The 22810-nt window shown below is 50.0% G+C and overlaps 1 protein-coding gene and 1 long non-coding RNA gene across 6 annotated transcripts in view; both read left to right on the forward strand.

Annotated features, from left to right (window-relative positions):
- OPCML (opioid binding protein/cell adhesion molecule like) overlaps positions 1 to 22810 on the forward strand; it is an 872021-nt gene that overhangs the window by 45431 nt on the left and 803780 nt on the right. The gene's annotated exons all lie outside the window — the stretch shown is intronic.
- On the forward strand, positions 1781 to 20984 carry LOC116661165. The gene is made up of 4 exons (XR_004316943.1): positions 1781 to 1875; positions 4686 to 4690; positions 19695 to 19699; positions 20975 to 20984. It is a non-coding gene; the product is annotated as an uncharacterized LOC116661165 (long non-coding RNA).

Below are 22810 nucleotides of genomic sequence, written 5' to 3' on the forward strand. Positions count from 1 at the left end.
TGTTGGGGTTTCCAGCTACGATTCTGCTGGCTCTGGATTGGGAGAGAAGTAACCCCGAGGCTGCTTCTCAGCCAGACACCAGTCCAGGGCTCCCTTCAGCCCTTTTCATGAACCACATTATGGGGTCTTTGCAGGGTGGCCGGGGCCTGGGGCTGGGTCTCCGTGGCTCTGGGGAAATCACTGAGGGGACGTGTGCTGGGTGGAGAGCTGGCTGCGTTCAGTGCGGGCGCTTGTGGTTAGTGGGAGGCCTGCGTGCTCATCTTCACTTCGTACTAACTAGTTTGGGGCTGTTGGCAAATCACACCTAGATCTTCAGCGAATCCTGGGAGGAGCTCTGAAGCCAGCCTCACGCTTGGCGGAGGAACACAGCGGTGTCCACTAAGGCTGAGTGCCCCACTGGACGTCGTGGGGAGACGTCTGTGGTCGCGGCTGGGTTTTTGACCCGGTGTACAGCCTGCCTGCTGCCATGCTGTTCGAGCTGGTTGAGCTCCGAGATAGCGCACAGTGACCTGCTTTACAGCATTAGTTTTTTATTAAGAACATAGATGTGGAGTTATTTTCAAAGCTACAAAGCAAATCATGAAAACGATGAAGTGACTTGTGCGTTTTTGGTGTTTGTTTCTGGGCTGAGATCCCCATCGGCTCAGGCATCTTCCTGCCTCTTCTTGAGCGTCGTGACGAAAGATGCTTCCCAGGCCCTGTCCCCCGTCCCTCGTCTGCGCTGTCAGCGGTTTGGTTTTCACCGATGGCCTGTCCTCTGGATCTTGGGCCACGTTTTCCTGTTTCTCTGTAGTCTGGTGATTTTTACCGCGTTCTGGGCGTTGAGGCTGGTGCAGAGTCTAGATGGCCTTGTGCTCTCTGAATATACTGATTTTCCTTAAAGCAGGTAGTCGACTTGGCAGGATTCAAACTTCAGCCTGTCTCCTCTGTGGTGGGCACTGATAAAAATTATCGTTCAGTTCTTCTAGCCTGAGCTGGGTGACTTGTAATCTTCTCTGCGGATGAGGAGTTGAGGGATCAGCTAGAAATTCAAACAGGTTTTTTTTTTAAGGCAGATTTTAGGACTTTTCTTCTGTGAATATCTCTTTTATGGGACTTATCCCCTCAATTTGTAGCTGCCGTGGTCACTCCAGACTCCCTTGCTTCTGCAAGACAGTAAGACTATAGGTGCCCTTTTCGGTTTTAGTAACATCATTCGGTGCTGACTGGAGCTCCCTTCAGACAAAATTTCATGCAATATTGGACATCGAGCGAGCGCCATTCTGCTCCTTTCTGGTAAGCTGAATTCTCCTCCACTGCTTCCTGCTTTAGTTTCTTGCCATCGTCTCCGGGTGCTGTGTTGCTGTTGCTGCCTCTGCAGTTTAATTGTGTGTGTGTGTGTCTGGATTGATTGTTATTATTTGTGTGAAGGTTAATCTGTTAGAAGCTGCTCCTCCATTACCAAAAAGAGGAGTCGACTTTTTTTTAAACAAATTTCTTTCAGGAGTAAATTTTTTAAGTTATTTTCAAGTCTCAGAGTCCTCTTTCCCCTGTTACATACAAATGAACACTCCTAGTATAAAAATGGTAGAGAATGCTATGTTACATACGTTTTTATTGTATAGAATGCAGCCCACATATATGGCATATTTGATTTTTTTCGAGTTCTTGCTATGGGTCAGCAAGGATTTGAGCCTCTTAGTAACTAAGAAGGAGGTACCATAGCCAACCCATTTTATTATTTTTAACACCTCCATTATGGTGTGGTTCCCGTACAGTAAACCGCACGTATTTGAGCTGAACAATTTGATGAGTTTTAACAGATGTATGCACCAGTGAATCCGCCACCACAATCAAGACAGCTAACACTTCCATTGCTCCCCAAGAGGTGCGCATGTTGCACGTTTATGCTGAATGTACGCAGTAAGTATGGAGGACACACATGCGTCATAGTTTTAAGAACATGTGCCGTGGACTGAACGCTCTCTCCCGCTGGCTGGGCTGTCGGCCATTCCGCTTTGTCAGCATCGCTGGAACCTCCCTGTGTCCCCCGGTGACCCAGGGCGACTGGTTAAACCCCCGTCTCTTCTCGCCTCTGCTCTCTCTCCACTTCTGCTTGCCGCTGTGACCTCTTTATTTTTACCCGTGGAAGTTCCAGGATACGCAGGAATTGCTGCCTACCCGGGCTAACCTTCAAAGTCATCGGAGAGGGAAGAAATCTCTCTTTTAAATTTCCAGTTTTACTCCCCCTTTCTCTCTGGACTGTCCCAGTTTTTCTCTGAGAATTGTTCCCATCCCCACAGGGTGTCCCCGGGGCTCTTTCTGCCCTGTCTCCATGTTCTGTCCCAGAATTAAATTTGAAAGGTTGGTGACAGCCTGTTTGCTGAATTGAGTCAGTGTCAAGGTGAGAAAATTTGAAAGGAAATGGGTTTGTACTGGTGTGTCTTCTGTCGCTGGAGGGCAGGTGAACAGCCTCCAGGGTCGCCGTGGCCTCTGGTCCTTGCCTCCTGAACGTGCCTTGTGGAGCAGTGAGGACGACTGGGCTGCGAGTGGCAGGAACCTCACATCAGAGGCTTCGTCAGTAGGAGCTTTATTATCTCCCATGACAAGGAGCCCTGGAGTCAGGAAATAGCAAGGTTGGTCAATTCAGCACCTTCGTGATGTGACGACTTTGTATTAGCGTCCCTGCACTTCTCCCCTTCTCCTCACTCAGCTCTCAGCATCACACTGTCACGTGGTACCATCCAGAGACGGGAGCGAATAGACAGAGTTAGGCCTGTACTTCTAAACAAATCAAATAGGAACACGTTTTTCCCAGCTCACGCAACGACTTTTTCAGTCTCACTGGCCAGATGTGAGTCAGGTGCTCCCAGCTAGATAATTAACGAGCTGCCATTTCAGTTCAAGAAGACAGACACCAACAAAAGTTGGCGAGGGTGCGTAGAGACTGGGACCCTCACACGCTGCTGGTGGGAACGTAAGAGGCTACGGCTACTTCGAAAAGAGCTTGGCAGTTTAACAGAAATTTCAACATTAGCTTGTCTTATGACCCAGCGATTTTATTCATAGGTATTTACCCAAAAGGAATGAAAATGTATGTCCATAAGAAGACTTGTACCCAACAGTTCACAGTAGCATCATTCATACCAGAAAACAACTGGAAACAAGGCAGACGTCTGTCAGCTGGTGAAACAAAGTGTGAGCTGAAACACGTAAACGTGAATGAACCCGGAAAACACTGTGCTATAAAGGGCAGCAGGTGCACGTAGCAAAAGGTGGCATGACTCCATTTTCATAAAAAGTCCGGAGAAGGTGGATCTGTAGAGAAGAAGGCGATTAGGGCTGCCTGCGTCGGGTGGCAACGGGAGCAGCAGCGGGTGGGGAGTCCCGTCTTTCAGGCTGTTAGGAAGGCTCTGAACCTGGCTTGTGGGGACTGTAGCACGACTCTGTACTTTTACTACAAACCATTAGATTCTTCTTAAAGTGAATTGATTTACGGTACGTAAGTTATGCCTCAATAAAATTGTCTAAAAATATATAGCACGGAAATTAAATAACCTGCAAATAGCCGGCAGAAAACAGATTTCGTGCTGAAAAGTCTGTACACGATCTCCGTTGCTCTCTCAGCTAGAAAGCCGATTATAGAAAGGCGAAGAGGAGACAGGATTCTTGTTCTCAGGGGCCGCCCAGCCCTGCCCACCGCTGGTGTGGCTCGAGAGGGGACGCCTGACTCTACTGGCCCCCCACTGGTCCAGTAAGCAGAGTCAAAGGTAAGAATCCTATTAGCTGAATGAGCAGAACATACTTTCATAGCTTTTCTCTTGATTTATCTCTGTACCATCCTGTGAGGCAGGCTGGACGGATATTTCGGGTCCCTTTTAGATCATAAAATGGCAGACCTGTTACTAAGATGAAGTCACGTCTGGCTTTCAAACAGCTTCCAAGCCCTCTTACCTTCCGTGCTCAGCCCCGCCTTCCTGTCTTCCTGGGCAGCTTCGCGTCTAGTACCAGAGTGACATAAAAGTCCTCCTCCTGCTCCTTTCTTTTTCTCCTGAGAGAAGGAACAGTGAGGCTGTATTCCTTTTTATTTGTCTTTTTATTGACGCATAGTGGATGTACAGTGTGTTATTTCCTGGTGTGCAGCCACACATACATATATTTTGCATATTTTTCATTATAGGTCATTACAGATACTGGATATAGTTCCCTGTACTGTACAGTAGGACCTTGCTGTTTATCTCTTTTATATGCAGTAGTGTGTATCTGTTAATCCAAAACTCCTCACTTACCCCCACCTTTGCCCTTTGATAACCCCCCTGTAAGTTCATTTCCTATGTCTGTGAGTCTGTTTCTGTTTTGTAAATAAGTTCATTTGTATCATTTTTGAGATTTCATATATAAGTTATATGGTATCTGTCTTTCTCTGTCTGACTGACTTCACTTAGTATGATGATCTCTAGGTCCATCTGTGCTGCTGCAAATGGCATTATTTCATTCTTTTTAATGGCTGAGTAGTATTCCATTGTATAAATACACCACATCTTCTTTATCCAGTCATCTGTCGATGGACATTTAGGTTATTTCCATGTCTCAGCTATTGTAAATAGTGCTGCTGTGAACATTGGGGTGCATGTGTCTTTTCAAATTAGAGTTCTCTCTGGATAGATGCCCAGGGGTGGGGTTGCTGGGTCACATGGCAACTCTAGTTTTAGTTTTTAAGGAATCTTCTCCATACTGTTTTCTATAGTGGCTGCCCTGAATTACATTCCCGCCAGCAGCGCAGGAGGGCTCCCAAGGCTGTGTTCCTTGAGCAAATCTGTGTTTAAAGTCTGCTCAGGAATGCGCGGAGAGCCAGCTCCAGGACAGCCTTTTTAGCCTGGAGGGAAATCACGCTTCTGAAAACGATTTTGTGAGCTGCCCTCCTTTTCCCAAGCTGAGTCTAATTTAAATTGGATCTGACCATATTCTCCAGACTATGAGTGATGACGGAACCTGGTGCAACGGCCACAGCAGTTCTGAGTCTAGTAAACACCCCACTTGGCCCGTCTCCTGTGCTCATCACTCGGGTCCCAAGGAAGGCACAGCTGTTCCCCTTCACAGGTGAGGGCGCTGGGGCTTCGGTCAGACTTAGCCGAGAAGTGGAGAGTGCAGACTCCACCTGGGCTGTCTGCGGGGCTCTGAGCGCGTGCCCGTGACCCTGACCCAGGACTGACCTGCTCCTGCGCTCGCAGGTGTGGAGGGAGGGGACTGAACGGCATCCCGTCCAGGGGTCCCCTCACTCAGCTCCAGTCAGCTCAGGCTGCAGCAGCAAACAGCACGGACGCGGAGCCTTAACCAGTAGACGCTTATTTCTCGTAGACTGGAGACCCAGGAGTCGAGGTCAGGGAGCCGGCAGGTTCAGTGTCTGGTGGGGCCTCTTCCAGCTTGGCGGGCTGCCGCCTTCTTGCTGTGTCCTCGCAGGGCCCTGAGGGAGAGAGGGAGAGAGGTCTTTCTCATATCTCTTCTTTTTTTTTTTTTTGCTTTGCGTTTGTTTGTTTTTTTTTAACATTTTTTTTATTGAGTTATAGTCATTTTACAATGTTGTGTCAAATTCCAGTGTGAGCACAAGTTTTCAGTTATACATGAACATACATATATTCATTGTCACATTTGTTTTTCCCTGTGAGCCACCACGAGATCTTGTGTCTATTTCCCTGTGCTGCACAGTGCCTTCTGCACAGTGCCATCTTGTTTACTCACGACTCTTCTTACAGTACCCCTGCCCCAGTCCTGGAGTCTCCACCCTTCCCATCTCGTCTGAGCCGCCCCACCTCCAAATACCACTGCACAGTGAACCAAGGCCTCCACACACCCATCTGGGGGACGCAGGCACCTGGGGCACGGCGCCGTGTAGTTCTGGGCACAGGTACATGAGTCTCCACCCACCGTCCAGAGACCACTGCGCACACAGCTGTGAAGGAAAAGCAGTCTCGGCGTTAGACAGAGACAGACAGTGACCGCGGTGTCCTCGGTGTGGTGGCCGGACGGTGTCTGCGAGGCCCCCATGGGCCTCCCTGGGCTCTGGGGGAGGGGTTCCTTGTTTGACTCGCTGCTCCTCATTGAGCAGGACACGTCATCACTCTGTGAGGGCAAATACTAACTTTCGTAAAACCAAAGTCAGTGAAAACGATCTTGTCCAAAGCAAGGCGGTGGCCCTGGATGTCGCGGTCGCCTTGCCCCGCGGGACTCCAGCCAGCATTGCCGCTAGTTCAGCAAGCCTGTCTGAGCGTCTCTGCGGAGCCCGCGCGGAGCTGCTCAGCCCCTGGGGCCGTCCTCACGGGCCTCTCGTTAACAAGTGAGATAAGTCTTTCCTTGGCCTCACTTAACGTTTGCATAAAGGCACGCTAATGTTTTGAAAATCATACTCTTTAAACTCATCAAGAACAAGAAAAGGGATTATTTTTCTACGTGACCAAGTAACCCGTGAAGTTCGCGAAGTGCTGCCCCGTGTACTCCTGCTGCTGACACGTGCTCGGAGGTGGCAGGAGGCGCCCTGTGTCCCGTCCTCTCTGCTGCTGCCGCTTGGAGTGTCCCCTGTCCCCGAGGTCCCGCCTGCAGACAGAGGAGGGCTGGTGTCCGGGTGCTGCCGCCCGCCCCTTTGTTCTCCTAGGTCGCAGGCGTGTCGCAGGAACCGTGTTAACAGGCCCCCGGGCTCCCTCCCTAAGGACAGGGCACCGCCGTGGGCCATGCACACCCCGGCTCACCCACAGGGACGGGCCAGCCGCCTGGACGGCCTGCTCCTGACACGACGTGCGGGTGTAGCCTGCGCAGCCCGCTGCGGTGCTGAACCAGCCTGGTTGCCGTACTTGTGCCGGGACGTAGCCGGTGTGAACCGTGGCAGGAAAGCCGTGGCGCCCAGCTGCTGATGCACACGGGCCCGACGTGCACCGGGATGCAGGGGCGTGCGGCTGGTGACTGCAGTGAGCGGCGCTGTCATGCGTGACGGGAGCCAGAGCCACTCCTGCCGCAGCTCCCTCGGCCCGTCGGTGGAATTAACTCAGGATCAGTCTTGAGTTAAGGATGCTGCGGCTCCATGTGGGGAAGCTGATGGGAACCTCAAACTCCAGTCTGAAGTGCCAGCCGACCTTAGCACACGACTGGGCCCAGCGTGGAGTCCAAGCCTCTCCTAAAGCAGGAAGATGTTGCGAAGTTTGTATAAAAGGTCGATCGAGGCTGTTTTTTAAAAAAGTTGACCAACCCTGGACCCCAAGAGTGGTTCTAGATGTTGGATGCCCCCACCCGGACCCTGGAGCGGGGCATCCCATGCAGCTGTGTCGATGATACGGTGCCCGGAGTCCTCCTCTCCTCGTCCGTGGTTCCTGTGGATTCAGTGTCAATTTCATCACTTTCTTCAGTATTCTTTGCGCTGCTGTTTACGTTGCGTGAGCATCTCACCCTGAAAGATGGTGGAAGAGCTGTTGATGTTGGGTCCCCATGAAAGTGTGTCTTTCTCCCCTCCCTGCCTGCAGCCCCTCCCGCCGTGGCTCCGCTCTCCGCAGGAGCCACCGTGGGGGTGAAGACAGCTGGGTGTGTGTCTTCGCGTTCCTTTTCTAAGGAGCTGCACTCACACGTTCAGACCTTCCTTCCTCCCCACTCCCTCCCTTCTTTCCTTCTAAAAAAATCATAAATAGGGTTCTTTCTGCAACTTTCCGTTTGCAAGGAACAGCAGTCAGGGAGCTTTGCAGTCACTCCGCAGCAGTTCGCGTGGCCTGCGTCATGCTTGCTGGAGGCCGAGTGCTGTCTCGTTGTGCAGAGGGTCCCCGAGTTGTTTACTGACAGATGTGTTGATTCCGAGTTTCTGCTCTTACAAATATTGCTGCCGTAACATTCTTTCTTAAATCTCTTTGACGTATGTCAACTATCTGGGAAGTGGAATTCTTGGATCTGCTTTAAAATGCCTTTGAAGAGTCTGCCTTGCCTGCCCTTCAGAAAGCCTTCGTCAGTTTATACCTCCGCCAAGAACGTCTGAGAATAAACGTTTTCCCTCATTCTTACCAACACTGAATGTTAGCAACCTTTTTAAAAGAATTACACCAACTCGTGGTTTTCATTCATCAATGAAAAAAAATATGGCAGAGGAGTGAGCTGTTTTGGGAGCCAGACTGATAGGGTATAAATTCAGACCCCCCACAGCCAACCGTGTGCAGAGGGCAAGTTCCCCCACTTCCCCGGGCTCCGCGCCCTGTCCTCACCACAAGGCCTTTGATCGTCTGCACAGGCCAGGCCCTGAAGGGGTCGCTGGGCAGCGGCGAGCGCTCAGCAGTTGTCAGCATTTTATTGATTTTGTTACGACTTCATTCGCAGTTATGTATTTACTGGCCACTTGAAAATCTTACTAGAGATACTTAATGTCATTTGTGTTCTGGTAGGCTCTCTTTTCCTTAAAAATTTGGAATGCTTTATGTACACACACATACGTATATGTATGATATTAAATATTTAACTGTTGTCTGATTCTTTGTTAAAAATATTCTCTGGAGATATTCATACGTCCTGTAACGTTGCACAGGCTGTTCTATAAGGCGACAGAAGTGTCTGCCTTTTCCACTGTGATTTGCACTGTTGATGACGAATCAGGCAATCTTCCCCAACCAAGATCTTTGGGGAAAAAAATCCTAAAGACTTACTGGTGGGTTGATTATCTCCTTAATCCTTCTGAAATGCTGACATTCATTGTTAGCATTCAGTGCGAGGTACCTAGTTTTCCTTTTTTAGATGAAACGCGTTTGTGTGAATAGTGTATCTTTTCTGTACTTACTTGAAATGACACCTTTATACCTACTTGTAAGACAAATACCAGAATATCCATGGATGTGCTTCTCCACTCTCGAATTCTGTACCATTTGTGATTTTTTATATTATTACTCCGAGTGCTTTTACAAGTTTCTTTTCCTTTTTGATATGGCGGATAGTAAACGGAGAGAGCAACAGCAACGGACTCCTAGTTTCCCTTCTCCCCCAAACGTCCATGTCCCCGCTGGGCGTCTTCCCCCAGCTGTTCTTACCGGGTGTGGGTGTGTGTGCGCGTCATCATCAGGGTGTATTTTTCCAGCATGTTTTCTGGCTGACACCGTGTGCTGACCTGTGAGGCAGCGGCCGACTCTGCGTGGGGTGGTACTCACGGAACTTTTCTCGTTCGAATCGTCTGTCTGATTTGCATGGTTTGCCCTTAGACTCTGCTGATGCTTCTGGAGGAGGGGGTCTTGCCGAGGAAGATTAGGGCAGCTCTGCCCAGGCCTTCGCACTCCTCATGCCCCTCAGGTGTTTACGTCGGCATTTTCACTGGCGAGGCCTGCGATGCAATGCTGAAAAGGGCTGTCTCTCTCCTTTTTCTTTCCCCTGACTCTAGTAGGAATGCTGCTGGTCAGTCATCTTGCATAGCGTTGCTTTAGGCTCCTGTGAAAGGCCTTTGTAACTCTCAAGACATTTCCATCTATTTCCAGCTTGCCAGGAAGTTTGTTCACTGAGACATGCCCGTTAGATTTTATCCAGTGCTGTTCGGCCATTATTAAGACGACCAGAGTGGGTTTCTCTTTTAATCTGCTATCATACACTGGTATCTTTTTTTTTTTTTGATGTGAAACCATTTTGGTATTCCTGAGTTAAACTTAATTTGTCCTGAAGAAGTATTCTATTAATTCACAGCTGGACTTGATTCATTCATATTTTATTTAGGAGTCTTACGAAAAAAGAAATTTCCCCTTTGAGGTTTTTGCTTGATTTTGGCATCAGAGTTGGGCTGGCTTCATAAGAAGGTCCTATTTTCTGAAACAGTTGGAATTTTTCTGATAAACTGAGGTGGTGTGATTTTGTTGTTTTGTTTTATTTTTGATTGTTAAGGGCAGCTCTGTTCTTCTAGAAAATTTTGAAAGCATCTGAGAAAGTCACGAACACATTTCCATTGTTTCGCTTTGTTTTTCCAGGTCTTCTCAAGGGACTTGAGTAAGTCCCCCTTTTCCAGAATGTTCCCTCTCTCCCTCGGTCTCGCTCCTCCCCTCTCCGTCTCTGTCTCTCTGACTTCAGCTGCCAGCTGTCAAGAGGCAGGTGTGGCGGAAGCTCCTGCCTGTGGATTTTCCAGCCTCTCCTTGTGTTTCCATGAGATTTTGTGTGCACACACACGTACACACTCGTTTGTGTAGATTTAGCTTTGTAGTTTGATGCGTACGAGGTTATGACTGTTGCACCTTCTTACTGGCTCGAACGCTGTATTGATGCTGGATGCCTACTTTACCCTATTCAGTGCTTTCTACTTTGTTTTCGGACATCAGTCTTGCTATATACCACACCATTTTATAATTTTCATTATCATTTGCCTGGTTATATATTTTTGTATCTTTAAAAAAATCCATTTGCCTTTGAATTTCAGTGGGATCCCTCTCACAGTCTACATACAGCTGAATTTTGTTTTTCATAGTTTAAAATGGACATTTTTGGTGACTGTGGTACACTTTGATTATACTAATTTTATTTGTTTCTGTCTTGCCCTTTGCTGCGCTGATTTTTTTACACATTTTGTTTCATTAAGTTTCCTCCCTAGTAATTTGGAACGCGCGCGTCTCTTCCTGTTCTTCCAGCGGTCACACTTACATTTTTAACAACCTCAAGGATCCCGCCAGCAGCTACAGTACCCATAGCTCCCTGTTACATGAGAATGAAGATGCTCGTGTTCTTGCACTCCCCGCCCCCCGTCTGGCAGACTGCACTGCCGAGAACATCTGGGGTTTTAGTTCCAGATGGTTATTTTATACATTTGTAAAATCTCAAGCACCAACAGTTATTTAAACTTCACTGTAGCTTTCAGTGTTTCCTTTGATCGCGCGTCGTCCTTGTATCCTTTTTCTTGGTTTTGTTATTTATTTTACTGGATTATCCTTTCCTAAGTTTTTTTTCAGAAGTATCTGTGGGTGGCACGATTCCCGAGTCTTCGTGGGTCCAAAAGTCTTTATTTTGCCCCAAATACTTGAATGCGGGTTTGACAGGGTGTGGTATCTGGGTTCAAAATCACAACGTCGGTCTGTTTCCTTCCTGCCCCCAGTGTTGCTGTGGAGAATGAATTATCAGTGTGACCCCTGTGTCTTTGTGAATGACCCACTGTTTTGCCTTTGGAACTTTTGAGGATTTTTCTTCATGTGAAACGTTCAGACGGTCCATAGTGATGTTTGAAGTCACGGGCCTTTTAAAACTCGTTCTTTGGCACAGAGTGGGGCCTTTTAACCAGAAGAACTGGGCTTGCCTTCAGCTGTAATAAACTTCTTCAGTTGCTTTGATCTTCTGTTTACTCCTCTTTTCCAGAACTCTTCTCCGTGTCTCTCTCTTTTTTCTCTATGTATTTATGTATATATTTTTATTGAAGTACAGTCAGTTTACAGCGTTGCGTCAATCTGGTGCACAGCACAGGGTCCCAGTCATGCGTATGCAGACATATATTCGTTTTCATGTTCCTTGTCTCTTAAGCTGTCTCTTGGACTTTCTGTTTCTTAAGATTTTTCTGGGAGGAACCATCCACTTGGTTTTCTGGCTGATCAGGTCACTCAGCTGCATCCATTCTGGTGTCGCTCGAGCACTCATCTTACCGTGAAGACCGCGTTTCCTGTCCCAAGGTCTGGCTGTTTCTGACTGGGGATCGGGTATTATTGGGAGTAGCCCTGAGGGTGTTAATGGGATTTAACGGCTTTACCTTTGTTCTCCTAAGTCTCTGGGAAGTGAGCACTGGTTCCCTTCAGGTGCGTGAGTCCCGGTTTGGGTGTGTCTCTCCTGATCTGAGTCTCCGTCTGGTGCTGCGTCTTCCTGACTGTGTTCCAGGTCGTGAGGCTCCCGTTACGATGCTGAGCGTGACGTGCCCGCTGGGGTTTGGCTCTGGGCGCAGGGATCTTCCGTCCTGGGAGAAACCACCCCCGAGGTCTTAACTTCTTGGTGTCTCTTCGGCTCAGTGCTCACACAAACGCGGGGCCGGCAGCCTGCGTAACTCTGAGCACAGCCTCGAGTCCCCCGCTGCGCGCTTTTTCTATAAGCTCTGTGCTCGGGACTCCTTGGGCTTCTCCATCCACAAGCCTTCGCTTTGAGAGGAATGTACTTCGGGACCCGTCTCCCTGGTGTCACCTGTTTTTCACAGCTCTGATCCCAGCTTTGTGCTGTTCAGAGGACCACAGGACACTTCTGGCTCACTGGTGCAAGCCCTGTTCTTCAGGGCTCTCACCGGCTTCCTCCTTCTCCCCCTATGTGTCTTCCTGTCGCCTCACAGGATATGGGATGGGTAAAGGGCCCGCGTGGCTCAGACTCGCCTTCCCAGCCGAGCCTCCGTGCTGTCTGTCCGAGGCGGCCTTCCCCTGAGGAGCAGGGACTCGGTGTCCTGGCCCGAGGCAGAGTGTCTTCCGTTTCCCACTCGCTGACGTTCGCGTGTGCCCGTTGTGGGTGGAGTGTGGGGCCGGGGGCAGATGTCACACCGTGAACCTTTTCCTTCAATGCCAGCCCCCCGTTAGTGTGCTCCTTGAAAAATGCCTCATAGTGCGGAAAGAGTCATGGGAAAAAGGGTGACAGAGTGACAGGACCGTCCCCTGGGGAAGGGGTGGGGGGACCAGCGTGGACACGGCGGCGTTGAGCTGCTGCTGCGAGAAGTCGCAGTTTGCAGTCGGAGAAGGGAGTGGCCTGAGCAGTCCTGGGCGGGGGGCGGAGCGTTGCAGGCAGGAGCGCGTAGCAGCAGGGCCAGAGCGCGTGGTCGCTCCGCAAGAGTCAGGTGCTCTGCTCTGGTCACCCCGGATGTCTGGGGGAAGGCTAAGGGAGGAGCCGCCGGGGGAGGTGAGACAGGGCCCGAAGGCAGGGTCTGGTGGGCGTCGGTTGTCCCCGGGGGGTCTCTATGGACGGACCCGCAGCTTGTTTACCCTGTGGACCCGGTGGGGCCGCTGACTACCCAGGAAGCTCCTGAAAGGGTGTGCAGGCAGTGGGCGGCGGCGGAAGGCGCTCTGCTCTCCGGCTCAGCAGGGCCTCTGTGGACGGGCCGACGGCGGCATCTGTCTGTGGTGCAGACCCCGTTGTTCAGCGCTTCTGTCTGATGACGGCGCGAGGCTCGCCTGACGCACCACTTACCGCCATCTGGGCCCTGGTCGTTGGGCAGCATGGCCTCTAACTGTAAATAAATGCTGACTTGCTGTCAGAGAAATGGGGCATCGCGGAAACGAGACAACTGTGCTAAGAAAGCGAGCGGTCGTCAGACTTGGATGAAGGGAGATGGAGCCGAGAGCGTGTGTAAATGAGCCCACGGCTGGCGCCACCGAGGGGCAGGACCCAGGACTCTGCAGGCAGGCGAGAGGGCTCTCACGGCACGTGCCCTGCTTGCTTCTCAGACGCGCTGTGGCGGCCAGGCTGTTGTCACCTCGCTTCACACTTGAAGGGGCCCTGACGGCCTTAGTAACTTGTCGAGGCGCCACAGGTAGCGAGTGGTGGACCAGGCCAGGGCCCATCTCTCTCTGTTTCTCTGACTTTATGTTCCTCCGTTTTCACACTGTTCCTTGCTACTGGACGCACCGTGTGCCACGTGAGTGTGGGGACTCTCACTCAGATGGTGGCCTTGCGATGACATTTGTGAGCTTTGTGGATGAGAACATTCAGATCCTGAGGAAACTTACCTTCCAGGGAGAGGTGAGCAGGCAAAGTGTCCGCTCACTGGACACGGGAACTGTGACGTTCACTGCACTGCGTGGCCAGCCTTCCCTCAGGGTCGGGGGCTCCACGCGACCCCGCCCTGTGGCCTGCCTTCCACCTGCCCTGTGCCAAGTCAGAGGTAAGCCCTGGTGGAGGCTCCGGATGTGTCACCTGGCTTCCCCCACGGCCACCGCCCTCTCGACGTGCTCCTCGTCTCTGTGCTGTTTCTCTCTGAAAATGACGGGAGAAGAAATGCACCGCTTCGTTGTTCTATTGTTGCAACAGATGTATTAGCTTTTTTTATTTTAGGAAACGAACAGTTCATTCCTGGTTCAGAAAGCCATCTACAGCTCAGCTCTCCATCAGGCGTCGTGAGAGCCCTCGGTGGGGCTCGTGTGTGTGTGTCTGCGCAGGGAGCGTGGGGGGGGGGTTCTTTGCAGCCCGTCATGGGGGTCTCTGCAAGGAGCCACACGGGCCCAGTGCCCTGCTTCCCGAGGCGAGCAGCTGAAACGAGCCCCCTCTACCTGGTGTGAGCAGAGCTGTGGGGCCCAGAACGCCCCCCCGGAGGGCGGGGGCGCCCGTGGACGTGGTTAGTCCTCTTCACGGGGGATGAAGTGGAAATTGAGCTTTGCCGGCCCAGTCAGAGATAATTTCCCATCTTCATTATTTATGGAAATCACTTACTTTATTTTAATTATCTGCTGTTTGTATCGTCCACGTGAAATGCCTTCTCTTTTATTTAAACGGCAAATAATTGCCAGTGGAATTATTCACTGGAAACTGGAATCCACTTTTTTGATGGCTAGAAAGCCTATTAATAATGAATGAGGGTGTTATTTATTTGTTACAATTGCACAAATGGACACTGAAGGAGGACTTCCTAGCCACCGCTTACCCCCCGACTTCACTTCAGTAAAACCACCTCAGAAGCTCAGAAGGACGAGGACAAGCGGCAGAAAAGAGCAGGAGCACTTCCTTATGTTCTTCCTTTTGTCCCTTCTTTCCTTCTTTCAACAAATACTGGTGCCTCGTTACTCTGGGAAAAGCTCTGTTAGGAGAAGCAAGGGAGAGGCGTTCAGTGCCTCCCAGGACATAATCAACATTCACAAAAAACAGGACACTCACAAGGGATACGCCCTGAGACCTTCAGGAATCCTCATGTTCACAAATCTTAACTACAGCATATAATTTCCTACATAAAACGCAATAAAATATAACTGAAAAATTTAAGTGACCCTTTTGGACTCTCAATGATTCTATAAATAAATGACTCAAGTAATTTATAAAGCCATTAAAATAAATTTTGCCTGTTAAGAGAAACCATCCCCTATGTGGCCCTCACGTGGGCCGTTCCCAGCCACCCAGGGCACTTGCTGGAACAGTTTCGTGAGTCTCTTCAGCCAGTTTCCACACAGAATGTGCGGAGGGGTCACTCGAGTCTGAACAACCGCAGAATCTGAATCTTTGCTCTTAAGTTTACTAAAAAAAAATGTTTCCTGGCCTCGGCCGTCACTTGATCGGATGTCTCCCTTGTCTCGCTCTGCTCACCACCAACAGCAGACACCAGTTTTCCTACGAGAAACTTTCTCCCCCCTGGAGAGAACGAACGTTTTGCCGCCTTTTCAGCACGTGTAGGGAGATAAACGTGGGTCAGCGTGGAGACGGATGCCCTGGGCCTCCCCAGCTGCCATCAGGAGCTCCGGGAGTCACTTCGAACACTAGCCCTGGAGTATTGGATTCAGATTCTGGCCTCGGCAAAATTGCAACATAATATCAGTGATGAGACTTTGAAGACTTTGCATGTGGTCAAAGTGTTAACGTCAGTAATCACCAATGAAAAGTGTCTGCTGTAGGTAGATGGTCACTACCAGAAGAGAATAAATCCCCAGAGGAAAGGCGCAGATAAGACTCTAAAATCAGAGCGCCAAGAAAGATCACAGAAGGCTTCCTGGAAGAGGCGGCATTTCCCCCAGACTTTGAGTTACAGGGAAAACTTAGAAATGCGTCAAAGCCTTTTTCAGTGGAGGAAACAGAGTGAGCAGAGGTGGGGGGGGGGTGCGGGGACTTACGTGGGGAAGATGAATAGTGACTCCCTCCTGGTTACAAGGGCCATCGTCCACGTGGCGGGAAGTGGAGGACATGCTTCCCTTCTTTCAGTGACACAGCAGACTCCGCGTACGCAGAAACTCTCCCAACACAGAATATTTTAAAACCCTGGGAAAATATGTTAAAATAAATATGTTAAAATGCGCAGTGATTTGAAAAGCAGGGAAAACTTCAAGGAGCACAAAGCCGTGCAAACTTCCTCCTTCGGGGAGAGGAGGCACTGAGGCCAGTCTCGCTCTGGGGCGCTTCCCGGGCCTGTGTCTCCCGGAGCTTGGATGTGAAGGACGACGTGTGGACTGTGGATAAAGCCTGAGACTGGGGCGAAGTGGGGGGTGGGGTGGTGGGTTCCGTCCTGGGGCCACGAGCCCTAAAGGCAAGACCCTTGAGGGAGAAGACGCGACAAGACCCGCTGTGTAGGTGGAGAGGGTGGGGCCGCCTCCGGCGGGGAGGGGAGAGCGCGGCCCCGGGGACGGAGCTTCACCACTAAACTGCCTTCACAGGCGTCCACGTGCGGGTCACCAGTCCCGTGTGGCTCTCAGAATTTGTAAGGTAGGATTTTGGTAAGAGTCTGAAGAAGCAAATGCAAGCCTGCATCGAAGGAACGTACTTAGAGTCAGACATCACCAGCATTTCCACAAGTCTCTGAGAGGTGCAGCTCGCCATGCTCACGAGGAGACAAACCCGGGGAACAGAAGTCAGCGCAGACAGTGGTGCAGAACAGAACTGCAGAAACTGCAGGGGAGGCGCCGCTGTCGAATGTAAGCGTAAAACGTGTGTAGTTACGCTAAATGTAACAAAGTGACCGCCAGGGTGTAACTAAAGGACCAGCGACAGTTTTCAAATAACCAAATAGATTTTCTAAAAATGAAAAGCACAGTGGAAAGTAAGATTTCCATAAATGGATGGAAAGTGTATGAGTCTCAGTGATAGAAAGAATTAGCGACCTGGAAGATAGATGTTAAGAAAGTCAGATCGTTCGTTCCAAACTCCCTCGGTTTATGGCCCTTGTGTCTCAATGCTTTTTTTTTTTAACGGCACCCCTAGATCAAAAGAAAGGCCTAACTTAAAAATGACCCAGTGTCTAGGCCCGAACAGCTTCTAGTGTTTAGCACGGTCTCCCATGGACACTGGTGCTTCCCGCGAACATTTAAAACTCGGCAGCGCCCGTCCCTGTGCATTCCCTGTGGGTCCCCAGCACTCTCTGACCAGCAGTTTGGCAACTGAGGATGTGAAATGAAGAAGTGAGACTGGAGAATGTTAAAGAGGAGTGAACGCGACTTCACGGGCGGGTCTGACCTACGTCTGAGCACAGTCTGGGAGTCGGAGGGGAAGCGTCACTGCAGGCGACTTTTCCAGTTTCAGATTCGGGAAGCAAAGCAAATCGCAAGCAGGATAAATAAGGTTAAGTGCGTCTCCAGACACGCTGTGCCCGACCTGCGGAAACCAGAGACAGAAAGACCCGAAAAGTGGGATCGACTGAGCTGCCTTCACAAGGGCAGAGATGAGTGCTCTGACCAAAGAGGACCACAGGTACTTTAAAATACTCTCCTCCCTGTGTGAACTGTGTAAATATTATTTTCAAATTAAACTCCACCTGATAGTTTTGCGTCCTGCTCTCCTAAGTTAACACAGTGTGGCTATGTCATTCACCATTGAACAAAGTTTGATTTTTGAATGAATACATAACAGGTGCCAGGCGCTGTTCCAAGCTCCCCATGAATGTCCGTTTACTTAATGTTAATACTGATTCCATGAGGCTTTATTTCCCCCAATTTGCAGGTGAAGAAACGTTGGCCCAAAGACGTTAAGTAATTTCCGCAAGGACCCTCAGTCAGTGAGCAGAGTCAGGATTCAAAACTGGGCGGTCTGACTCCAGATCCCGTGTTCCCAACCCTACGCCACGTTACATTCCATTTTTGAATGCCCTGTTGAACAATTCTAGAAAATGTGAACTTTAATATTTGTACAATGTCCTCGTTTGCATGTATAATAATTAAATAGTTCCTTATATATGGATGCAGTTTTTTTGGCTAATTTTGTTTGTTTTGTTTGCGGGGGGAGGAGGTAATTAGGTTTATTTATTTATTTTACTGGAGGCACTGGGAATCGAACCCAGGACCTCATGCATGCTGGGCACGCGCTCTACCACTGAGCTGTACCGTCCCCGCTTTTTTTGCTAATTTTAAGCGTTACAAATACATGTCCTTTTGTCCACCTATTTGCCTGACTGATTTGTGTATTAAGATGCATTTTTAGAAGTTTAAAAATGTTTAATGTTTAAAACTCAGGAACGTCCTAAAGGCACCAATAGAAACGTCTGCTCTCTGGTCAGATGTTGTCTCTAACCCCGAGACCGCGCCCGCCCTCAGCAGAACCTTGCCAACAGTGAGTGTAAGGGCTTCGAGTTTCACATTCTTCGGATTATGATTTGTGATGGTTGAAAGCTTGTTTTACTGTGACGGTAATTCCTGATTTATGGGTGATTTTGAACGCTTTGCACTGTGTGCTGTAAGTCCGCTGTTTTTCTTCCTGCCTGTGATCTCTGCTGATTTTCTCTCGGCGTCTGTGATTTTTCTTGAAAGGCATCGGTCTGCGTGTCTCCCTGACACGTGCTACGGCGGTCATTTCACATGATGTGTTTGCATCATGTGTTCCTCAGAGAGTTTGACTTTTTATTTATCTCGTGGTATTTCTGGCGTTTTTGCCTTCAAACAGATCTCGTGTGTGCCTCTTTCGGTCTGCTGCGTTTACGCGACCCATTCGCACGCCCGCGTTTCCAGGACAACAGTCTTACAGGTGCTTTAACAGTCTGTTACCTCACATGGAGCCCTTAGAGCCGTCTGGACTGGCTTCTGCAGCGTGTACCGACGTGAAGCTGCTTCAATTTTGTCTTCCCAGTGTTGCACCCTGCCGGGACCCCCAGCTTCCTCCAGCTTCTGCTCTTTACAGGGTTGTCCTAGAGAGACGCCACCTTCTCGTCTGCTTTTCCCTGAGCCTGTCCACAGTCGGCCTTTGTATCCTGTCTTTCCACCCAACCACCTCTTACCACACCACCAGTGAGACCCATGCCTCCAGGTCCGTCGGTCCATTTCGGGCTCAGACAGTGTGACCCGCCATCACCGTGTGCGCGGCAGGGTCGGTCCCTTCCTCCCCCACAACCTCCTCCCTCCCTGCAGCTCCTTCCCCGTCCGTTTTGCTTGTTCCACCTCGTGATCCCGACTCTCAGTCTTGCCAGGCCCCAGATCTCGGTCGGATACTTCCTTCAGCTCAGTCCCCTCATGGTTTCATCCAGACACATGGCTTTGAATAAACCCTGTAATTCTGACTCCCAGACGTGCAGCCTGGACCTCTCCCCTGCTCCCTCCTGTAGGTGTGCCGGGCTTCTCAACATCTCTGCCTGGTGCGGACTCCTGAGCCCCCTCCCCAAACTGCGCCCTGTGAGGTCATCCCAGGGCAGCAGAGGAACCCACCTCTTCCCGTCCCAGGCCACTCGAGGGTCCCCAGTGACCCTCCCTCCCTCCCATTCCTCACTCTCACCCCTTCAGGGTATCCTGTTGGCTCCACCGCCTCCAAAGTCAGCCTTACCATCCTCACTCTTTTCTGTTCGCTGTATCTTGGGTGGATTATGGCAGTAATTCAACAGATGGTCCCGTTTTCATCCTTGTTTCTTCATGGTCTGTTTTTAACTAAGCAACCAGAGTGAACACTTTAAAATGATAGACCGTGTCCTGCCTCTGCTCTGTGCCTTCCAGTGGCTTCTTGTCTTACTTGGGGTAAAAGCTAAACAGTGGCGTAGAAGACCTTTGTATCCCCAGGACCCGCCTGGCCCCATTCCTGCCCCTCCCCTGCCCTGTTTGCTCCGGGGGCAGGTGGCTTGGTCTGCTGGCTCTTCCTGAAACACATCATCCACTCGTCCCTCAGAGGCTTCGCAGATTCCGTGCCCTCCGGGAAGGCTCTCCTCGCCCCTCACTTCATCCTCAAGTCTTGTACCTTCCAGTGACTCCCCCACCCTGTTGGAGAATTCCACCTCCCTCCACGCCGCCCCCCCTCCGTGTCTGTCCCGTCACCCTTAACGTCCAGTAGGTGCTCATGTGTGTCAGAGTAATTCTGAGCGAAGCTCATCCCTTTGACTGGTCTGTCCTCAATCACTGAGCCAAGTAGAATCTGAGTTAATCATCGTGATTCTGTCAAATGTGGTGCGTGTCTGGGGAGGAGAGCCTTCTTTATTATTATTCTTTTACAAAATTCTCTTGGTTTTTCTTAGCTTTTATACCAGCTTAATTTTAAAAGTACTCTGTCATGCTATAAAAAAAAATCAAGTTGAGCTTTTAATTAGGATTTCATAATAGATGGAAATTAATATTTCATAATACGTAGGCATTTGTTTGGAAAAAAATGCCTTTATGGTTTTCACTCTTCCTTTCTGGGATCGTGGTATGTTTTCCCATTTATTCAAGTCGGCTTTCTGTCGTCAAAGTTCTACAGGTCTGTGTTTCTTTATAGTTCCATGTATTTCTCCTTTAACTCATTCCTTTATGTTTTACTGTTTTTTCCTTCCAGTATGCTTCTGTTGTTGATAACTGTTTCCATTATATATTTTAACAGGTTATTTTCAGGTAGATTTAAAAGAAACTGTATCTGACAAGGCTGCGCAGCCGTCGCGGCTTCGGCCGCAGCTTTGACACTGACGCGCCTTCCGCACCTGACCGTGGGGCCGGCTCCTCCACGTTCCGCCGCCTTGGGTTTTCTAAGTGGACGTGGTGACGGTTCCGTCTCGGGCTGCAGCGCCTTGGCCGGGCTCCACGAGGGTGCACGGAATTGCAGGGGTAACTGCCCCTTCTCTCCCTGCCCGCTCCTCAGTGCGGTGGCCGTGGGGCACCTGCTATCATGGTAGGGAAATATCTGTACCCATTTTACTGAAAACTCTTTAGAAAAAATACGGAAGCGCTGAGGATCTCGTCGCGTGTTTTTTGTTTGCATCGGTTCAGTGAATATTACCTTTTGGTCTGATTAACAGATTTCTCAATATTAAACCACAGAACCAGTGGTCCTGAGTGGTTTTAAAAACACACAATTGAATTTAATTTACTGATATTTAAAGAGGACTTTGCATCTGTATTCGTGTCCCTGGTCTACAGTTTTCATTTCAGCGCTATCTTTTGTAATTTGTTGGAATTCGCATTACGGTATTTTTATGAAATAATTTGGGAAGCAATTTATCCTCCACGCTTGGGGTAGACAGCTCTGTGTGTGTGTGTGTGTGTGTGTGTGTGTGTGTGTACGTGTACACAGATACGTACGCAGATATTTGTATGGAGAGTACCTGCTTCTAAAATATTTCACAGCATTTGTTCTTAAAAACCGCTTGGTCTCAAAGCCCCCGAGCCGTTCTGACAACCGGGTGCCCTCTCCCCGCGGTTACTGACGGGTTCCCGTGTTCCACTGCTTTTAAAGGGGGTCTTAACAGCTGCTTGCTTTTGCAGTAAGTAGCTTGTTTCAACTGCGTTTTCAGATCCTGACTGTGGGGTTGCACAGAGCACTTTCTTACACGTAAGGAAGTGTTTTCTGAACCTGCTGCCATGGCCCTTTCTCATTTCTAGTTCTGCTTACTTTTAGTTTCTCCATGTTTCTTAGTTTTTCAAAAGGCATGATGCCTAATTTAAAAATTGTCTTTTTAATAGTGAAGTATTTAAGGTCTGTACCCCACCATTTTGGTAAGTTTTGAATTCAGTCTTTCGTCCCCCAAAACTGGCTTCCGCTTTGGCTTGTCTCTGAGTCTGTGTTCCTTTAGGAGAGTAATTTCTGGTGTCCCGCTGATTCCCTTTTCATCTGCTTCCATTCTTGTTCCGATTTCCTCTTCGTCCTGGAGCGTGGTCAGAGGCTGTCACCGTGCGCTCCTGACACAGAGTTTATTGCAGCTGCTTTGTGATCTGGCAGACTCAGTTTTCTCGTGGTCCAGTGTCCCCTGAAAACAAGGTGCCTCCCTGGCTGTGGGGAAGAACGTGTTGTCAATTCAGTCCTTTGAATTGTGCGATCGTGTTCTCTGTGTCTTTATTTTGGGCGTCGACCCTGTTTTAAAGTGCCGTGGCCCTCGCAGTAGTGTTTCTGCCTGTTTATCCTCATTTACTGCCAACAAGTTATCCGTGTCAGTTTGTATATTCTTTTTTAAAAACTGATTTTTCTGCATAAACCTTCATTAAAAACACCTATTCATTTAGAAATGCACTTATCCTCACTGTACTCTTTGGCCTCTGTGGAGGCGAATTCTCCTTTGAGTGATGCTCATATTTCTAACCCTTCTTTCTGTTTTGGAGCCGTGAACACCAGGCTCCGGCATCTGCTGCCCCTGGGGTCCGAGCTGACATCCCCGGGGGCGCCTGCATCTGAGAGCAGGTCCCTCTGCGTCCGCCCGCGCACCGCTGCTTCTGTTCTGACAGTGGCGCTCTCTGAGCACGCCGGTGGTGCGGGCACCGGGCCGCCTTGCGTGGTCTTCAGTTGTTATGGCTCCCGGGCCCCTGCAGCTTCCCGTTTCCCGTGGGTCCCCCAGGTCACAGCAGACCGCACCCTCCCCGGCTGTCCCATCACGTCTGCTGCTCAGCCTCGCGCCGCGTGGAAGCCACTCCCGGGGCCTGGCCGTGCGGGAAAGCCTGTCCGTCTGCTTTTAGGGGCTTGTTTTGCTTTCCTTTCCATCCTCTTCTCTCCAGCATCTTCACAGGCATTTTTGTGGACCGTCGGTAGAGACATCAGGGGCTGCTAGTTCAGTGAAACAGAACAGAGTCTGCTCCTGGAATGCTCCTCGCAGGCGTGGTCTGTGCGGTCAGCACTGTGTGTTAAGAACTCCCGTCTGGTCAGAGTGTGAGCGCTCACCTTGGGGTCGCTGATGGAGTCGCAGAAAGCCGTCAGTCTCCCGTGAGGGAAAGGAGCAAAAAGCAAGCAGACAGATGGCTACCACGCGGCTGCGCCCGTGGCAGGGGAAGTGCACCTGTACGCACGTGTGCGGCTGTGAACTGAGGGCACGGTGGGGGAGCTCACAGCAGGCCTGAACTTG

This window comes from Camelus ferus, chromosome 33, assembly GCF_009834535.1.
Source record: "Camelus ferus isolate YT-003-E chromosome 33, BCGSAC_Cfer_1.0, whole genome shotgun sequence".
Lineage (NCBI taxonomy): Eukaryota > Metazoa > Chordata > Mammalia > Artiodactyla > Camelidae > Camelus > Camelus ferus.